Source organism: Phoxinus phoxinus (genome assembly GCF_949152265.1).
Source record: "Phoxinus phoxinus genome assembly, chromosome: 10".
Lineage (NCBI taxonomy): Eukaryota > Metazoa > Chordata > Actinopteri > Cypriniformes > Leuciscidae > Phoxinus > Phoxinus phoxinus.
Genome location: NC_136885.1, coordinates 1,997,982 through 2,006,030, shown reverse-complemented (window position 1 = coordinate 2,006,030; position 8,049 = coordinate 1,997,982). Strand labels below are relative to the sequence as shown.

The following is an 8,049-nucleotide window of genomic DNA, read 5'->3' as shown; positions in this document are numbered from 1 at the left end:
GCCTTTAAGGTGGACGATGATGAAATTATTTTTTTGTATTTTCATGTTATCACTGTGAATCTGCTTTGATACAATCTGTATTGTAAAAAGCGCTATATAAATAAAGGTTCTTGACTAAAGAATGTACTATTTCATCCTCCTCCTCACTAACTGTACGCTCACACCGCCGCCGGCGAGAGCGGCAAAATTTGCTCTCGCCGCCCTGCCACCGACGCCGTGGGATTCGGGGACTCTCTGACGCTCTGACGTAGATTTTAGAATGCGTGATTTTTTAAAAACTTTATTTAAAGGAGCTGCAAAGCAAATAAGAACTGAACATAAATCAGTATCATATTTTGTGCATACTGGCCACACGTAGGGTATAAGTTAACCTATTAAAATATTTTAATTGTGAAAGTAACAAAACACCAACAATTTCAGACACCTTTTTCCATTCGTCGTTCTTTTTATTAATGTCCCTGTATGTAAACAGGGACAATTCGTACAAAAATGGGAAACCCGCAACAGAAATAATTAACTTTTCCTCCATTTTGCTTAGGAACTAATGTGGTCGGAACCAAAGTTTACAGGATTGTGTTCTCTGGTATCCTCTCAGGCGGAGGACTTCTACATTACGATTGGTTGCCGCCGAACCGCGTCATAGTTTATCACCATAAAGTTGACAAATTTGAACTCTTCTCGCCGCTCTCGCCGCTCTCGCCGTCCAAGACGCGCCGCGCCGCTCTCGCCGGAGGTCGCCGCCGGCTCTCATTGAAAATGAATGGCTTCTGGCCAAATTGACGCTCTCGCCGCCGGCGGTGTGAACGCACAGTTAGGCCTCAGATTTATCAATGAAATGGTTTTGGTAGATGTGAATATCAAATATATGGAACGTTAGCCATAGATTTCCTTTTAGACTTAATGTAAAATTAATTGAAACTTTTTAAATCATAGCAGAAACTCTATCATATATATTGTTACATCAAACCCCTAATGTCTTTATAATGGACCCTGATCTATTGTGCTCTTGCTACATGACGATCTATAATAGCAGAAAATAACATCATTTCACTGGAGGCTCCAACTCAACAGATTCCTGAACTTTACAATGCTCATGTTCAGCTCAAGCTCAGAGCGCGCCACATGTCCGACCAACTCTGCAGATCTGCAGGACCTCTTCCACCGCATTTCAAGGGAGGACCAGCTGATGACACGGCTGCCAGTGGGGCTTCTTTCCCTTAAATCCCCCCATCACTAGCACTGGTGCTGGACACCCCAGTCCTCTCTTCCCCAGTCCAGACAGTTTTGTACATGGCAGCGGGTCCTGGCCATAGTCCAGTGAGACGTGTGCTGAGTGTCAAACCCGACCAGGATCTGCGTGGGTAAGGCTGTGCTCAGATCAGCCGGAGGAGAGAGACGAGATCATTAGGGACGGGAGGCTGTCGACTGAACACAAGTATTGAAGGTTGGGTTTAAAAAAGTTAGTATTTAAGTAACATTTGGAGAAAGGGTGACAGTCAGCTATGGCTCGCTGTGATCAACATTAATAAGATCATGATGTGGGCAGCTTCACTGTCATTGTAGTAACATGTGGATCTAGAGCTGGACCTCTGCCCAGCATATTTCACAAAGATCAGAACCACTGAAACCCAATACATCACATCTAAATCTACAAAACCAGCAGATCATTTTCAAACTCACATGCGGTCGCTATATGGTGTGTGAGCGGGCCTGAGAGTTGTCTGCTAGAACAGTAAAACCCCATGGCATGCTGGGAATCTGTGTTATTGTGCCTATGGAGAATAGTTCACGACACTTACCTGACCGACAGTGACATGCAGTCGACCTCAGTTATTGGGGAGCCACTGAAGCAACAACCATTTGATCGTCACCCAGTTCAAGTCTACCATCCAGTCCCAGTTATTACATTATAAATACTGAGATCTTGTTTTAGTCTGCATAGTAATCTCAGTGACTTCCGACAGTTTACAATGAACACATTAATAACCTAATCATTCTGCAGCCGTGTGCCATCAGTTCATCTTCTTCAAGCTCAATGTTAACCTTCCAACATAACTTTGAATATTCACAACTTTCAAAGAAAATCATATCTAAATAGAAAATGTTAGTTTGTTTGTTCTCTGTGTTTACTTGCCCAGCCACCCGGTATAGGGAATAACATCACAGAGGTTTTAAACAGTCCTCAGTTTAACTTCATTTAGCTCAAATCTCTGCAGCCGAGGAGGAGGTGTAGGGAAGTGAGCCAAACGGCCATTTACAATCTGTGTATTACATGTGTCACTGAAGTCACTCAGTCCGTCATGTTGATGTTGTAAGAAGTGTGTGTGGTCCTTCCCTGTGTGTGTCCTGAGAAGGCTTGAGAGCATTAGAGGGGTTCGGGTGTTTGGATGGGGAATAACAATATGCACCGCTTAACTTACAATCAACCAGTTAACGGACTCTTGTCTATGTCTACGCAACTATGTTACATCATTGAAAAAGCAACCACACAAATGCAAAAATAAATCTTGTTCTGAAGTGTATTTATCTTATTTGAACAGTGAGCCTAATTTAGGCCAGCGTGAATGTCAGCGTTATACAACAGGACTCAGAACTGGAGTTAACAGACGTCTTTATAACATTTCTGCAGTTCAGATATAATAAAGCGCTGGGTGCTAATCCCTCTTCTGAAGACACTTTACAGACACATCTGTTCATAGTTTTCAATCACATAGATTAACATATACAGTATATATGAAATGTGGGAAAAGACGACACATATTACCCAGTATAGTTATCCACTCCCCTTCAGGCCAAACTGTGAAACTCTTCAATGATGAATGACCCAGTCTGCACACGCCACTATAGGCTCACTTAACATCACAATCAGAAATACTTTATTGATCTTTATTGATGCTATTGATAACCCGGGGGACAATTCTTGTGTCACAGTTGATGTGCACATCAAGACATTTAAAGGAAAAATAAATCAAACTAACCATTAAACTGTTAAAAAGTTTACAATACAGTATTTTTTACAGTATGGTTTTAATTAATCTGATTATTATGTCACATTGCATTGTTCCACATTTGTAGATCGCTTTGAACAAATCATCTGCTAAATGACTAAATGTAATTATAAACATGATTGGATGATGACAAACTTATTTCATATCATACAGATGTGATCAAACAAACTCTTTATGATTTATTATCAGGAACTCAAAGATATCCTATGTGTTGCGTTGTGTCTCAAAGAGATTACGGGCCCAAGCCGGTGGCACCGCCACCCTGGTGCCTTTAGTTACACTAAAGGCACCGGGCTGGCGCTGCCACCGGCTTGGGCCCTCCATCGCTGCTTGCAGCTATATATATTTTTATATATATATATAAAAAACCGCCACCCCGGTGCCTTTAGGGTTCCTGTGCACAACGGGCAATAACGTAACTCCTCTTTGACTGTCGAGAAGAAGTCTGCTTTAGAGCTTGCATCAGTGTGGGTTCTGCAAAAGTGCGCATTTAGGGAGGAGGGTCCGATTGCGGCATGGGCGTTCCAGACTAGCCACAGAAACTCCCCAATGGGCATTCCTGTATCGTTTTATCAACCAATCAGAAATAGTTTCCCACTGCCTTCTGGGAAAGGCGTAATTTCCGCTTTTTGGGAATATGGTAAAAGTCTTTACGAATCTTTCTATGGTGGAAGCTAAGTTACTTCAAAGAGTTAGCGTATTTGGTTCATGAGAAGTTATGTCCGTAAGTATAATTTATTTGTACAGTTTGAGCAATTCCAGCGTCATTTTAGAATGTGGTCGGACTTTCTTCAGTGACAACGAAAGCAAGCAAACAAGCAAGTTAGTTAACGATGTAATGGCATGGCATGGGTAACGTTATAATTGAGGCTCGACGTAAGCCGTAGTTCTATGTTCAGCTAGCCAGAACGGAGTTAAAGGAGAACTCCGGTGCAAAATGAACCTTTGGTCTAATTACACATTGTTACCTAGTCAACCGTTATCTGAGATTTGTTTTCATGATTATCGAATGTAAATAGTTTTATCTCTAAAAACAGTTTAGCCTATAACGCTAGTATAACGCTAGTATATGGGGCGTAGAGTAATGACAAATAAAAATCGCTTGTTAATACCACTAACAAGGCTCAAAATAGCCCCACACTAACACGGTAGCATAATGAGGGTCCCTACCTTCAAACCGAAGCATTGAGAACTTTGACAGTGTCCAGACAGTTTAATAAGAAGATATTTTATACATACAGTCAACTTCGCGAATATAAGCAGAAGCCATCTTTGAAAAACAGACTCTATCAGTCGAACTACGAACCACCGATCCAAATGCGCTGAACTGTGTAGAATCTCATATGGTCCAGCGCATTTGGATCGGTGGTTCGTAGTTCGACTGATAGAGTCTGTTTTTCAAAGATGGCTTCTGCTTATATTCGCGAAGTTGACTGTATGTATAAAATATCTTCTTATTAAACTGTCTGGACACTGTCAAAGTTCTCAATGCTTCGGTTTGAAGGTAGGGACCCTCATTATGCTACCGTGTTAGTGTGGGGCTATTTTGAGCCTGGTTAGTGGTATTAACAAGCGATTTTTATTTGTCATTACTCCATGCCCCATATACTAGCGTTATACTAGCGTTATAGGCTAAACTGTTTTTAGAGATAAAACTATTTACATTCGATAATCATGAAAACAAATCTCAGATAACGGTTGACTAGGTAACAATGTGTAATTAGACCAAAGGTTCATTTTGCGCCGGAGTTCTCCTTTAAGATTGTTTGATTTTATATACAATATGATTGCTTAGGTAAGTTAAATACTGATAATAAATCTAGTAATCGTGTTTTTGTGGCAACGTTAAAAACGTGTCAGCAACGCACATTGTTTCTTTCCATCTAAACGTCATTCAAAGTAAAGATGTAAAAAAAACATTATGCATCCGTGTTGCTTGTTTGTTGAACACGTTAGACAACGCAGCAAGTTCAAGCAGCAGCAAGATGATATGATAATACAATTTGAGTTTGGTTAATGTTCTCCGTATGTCTTCCTTTCACTGTAGTTACACTCTTCAGTACTGTACAGCGGTCAGAAGCCGCAATACCAAAGATGCCCAGACCCAGGCTGCACACTGCTCCACTGCCCTTTCTGTCCTCAGTACAAGGGGGACTATGCCAGGGTGGAAACCCACATGCAGAGCCATCTAAAGACGGTGGTGCATCATAGAGGTATGTTTTAGATAGATAGTTAAGCCTTTGTTATCTCCAGAGTGGAGAAATTCATCTTTGGGAAGTGAGAGTCTGGCACGGGTACACAAAATCATGTTTACACAATATAAGATTGTTTAATCTTAATTTCAGTATGCTTTGTATGCTACCCTCCAAAAACCATTTGACTTCAATGAGGTGGGTTTTTTATCTTAAAATCTTAATCAGATAATATTAAATATTATATGTTCAGTCATTTACTTGTCCTATTTGGAAGTTGACCACAATACTTTTCAGGCGGACATGACAATTATCAGAAGGTGGTGGTGTGCGCAAGTGTTGCAGAAATTTACTGTTGAAAGGTATCACATTGTATTCTTAGTTTGTGATTTTACCTACATTTGAAGATGTAGGCCAATATGCTAAACTCTCTCCATCTCTCAGCAACACTGAAGGACCAGTGGTCACACCTGCTGCAACAGAAAGGGACCAGGACCAGGACCAGTCATACCTCCCTCCAGAGATTTTGCAGAAGATCATTGGAATTACCCTTAGAATGGACATGACCATGCTGGAATCATTTAATAACACATCTAAATTGTTTCGAGATCTTTCGAGGCCTTTTCATCCAATGATCAGCATTAATGATAGCGTGGCTAAGGATCTTGAAATTGAAAGTGATCCGGTGCATATTAGCATAGGCAAAATCTGCAAGGTGGCAGGCTGTGGCAGTGGCCTTGTGCTACGACTAGCACATTTGTTTTCTTCCAAAAAAAATTGGATGAAGGCATGCTTGGTGCTTAGACACACAGGCTATGGAAGGTACTTGGTAGAGGATGTACAGTTTGCAGAGTAGGTCAAAGCATGCAACAAACAACACGCCACACAAACAACACAAACACACAACACAGCACACCACAAACACAACAAACAACACACCACACAAACAACACAAACACACAACACAGCACACCACACACACACACACACACACCACACAAACAACACAACAAACACACCACACAGACATACCACACAACACAAACAACACAACAAACAACACACCACACAAACACACACATACACAAACACACCACATACACACCACACAAACACAGAACACACCACAAACACACACACACACACACACACACACCACAAACAACACAACAAACACACCACACAACACAAACACACCACACATACACAAACACAGAACACACCACAAACACAACACCAACACACACACAAAAACAACAACACACACACACACCACACAAACACACACATACACAAACACACCACATAAACACAGAACACACCACAAACACAACACAAACAACACAACACACACACAAAAACAACAACAACACAAACAACACAACACACACACAAAAACAACAACACAAACACAACACAACAAACAACACACCACACAAACCCACACATACACAAACACACCACACAAACACAGAACACACCACAAACACAACACACACACAAAAACAACAACACAAACACACACCACACAAACAACACACACTATAACAAGACATTGTTATACCAAGACAGTTATGTTTTTTTTTTGTTTTTTTTACATTGTATTTTTATACTGCATGGCAATAAAGTTTTCTTAAGTTTGCTACGTAAAATAAATGGTCTTTGTGTGTTTATTGAAAATATCCATATTCAGCCAAGTATTTGTGTGTAAATAAGGGAACCCTTGTGAACTATGCTGTCTGATTGTAAATAAATGCTCCTTGTATCTTAAACAAATTTGCTCAATGTCCAGGTGATATTAAAATCCATACTTCAGTTTGGCCATTTTTGTTGGGATATACACAGGGAATATTATGAATATTATAAAAAATTATATTACTGATGTGGTTTGGTGTATTGTGGAGATTAATATAAGTCCTTCTGAATGCAAAGCAGTATCAGATCCACGGATAGTGTGGTATCCGATTGGGGTTATGAGACAGTTTTGCTTTCCCTGCTGATTTGTTAGACTGAAAAAAGTGTGACAGGAAAACAGTACTGCAGTATTTTCGTGTCCAAAATATTGCATTGTGCAGTAGCCTAAGTATACAGTGGTAACACTGTAGTAGTATTTGTTATGAATGCAGTTTTTTCGTATCCAAATTATTGCACTTGCTACACAGTACTACAACTGTTGAGGTGCAGTAGCCTATTCTGCAGTAACGTTAATTACTGTAGGAAATACTGGTTTGATACTGCAGTACAATACTTTTTTATGTCATTTTATTTTTTTATAATCGTAAGCTTTTTGACAAGTAGAACAATGCACTGCACAACCAAACATTTTCAACTGCTACTGCGACGTTCGGTAAGTTCTAAACGTAAGTTCCTGCTTTCCTATGTTTGGTTCAATGATAACGTCAATGTACAACCTTTATTTTGACATAATATAGACCGGATGTTGACAGTTCCTCGTAGAAGGAGAAGAAGAAAAGGGGGGTGTTCCCGTTTAGGGAAAAAACGCCCATTTATGTTCCGCAGACCGATGATATTCCATTTAGGGCATATATAAGAAAAAAATTTATATATATATATATATACATCAGTGGCGACTGCTGGTCTTTCAAAGAGGGGAAGCTCATTTTCGGCCTACATCATACAAATGGTCCAAAACTTCCATCAAAATATGTGTATCGTGATTGTCAAAACATTAGGTAATTAAACAGAATTTTATTAAGTTTAGTAAAAACATGTTACAATGTTTGTACAATGACTGTAGGCTACTGATTTTATTATTGCATTTATTTTCAATTCAATTTTATTCTTTTGATTTGATTCGGATCTTGATTCAATATCGATTCATTTGGATA

At 39.8% G+C, this 8,049-nt stretch overlaps 1 long non-coding RNA gene across 1 annotated transcript; it reads left to right on the top strand.

The window, feature by feature from the left end:
* Nucleotides 1-5,346: 5,346 nt before the first annotated feature.
* Nucleotides 5,347-6,815, top strand: LOC307005405. Its single transcript, XR_013799264.1, has 3 exons — nt 5,347-5,398; nt 5,498-5,562; nt 5,645-6,815. It is a non-coding gene; the product is annotated as an uncharacterized lncRNA (long non-coding RNA).
* The last annotated feature ends 1,234 nt before the right edge of the window (nt 6,816-8,049 follow it).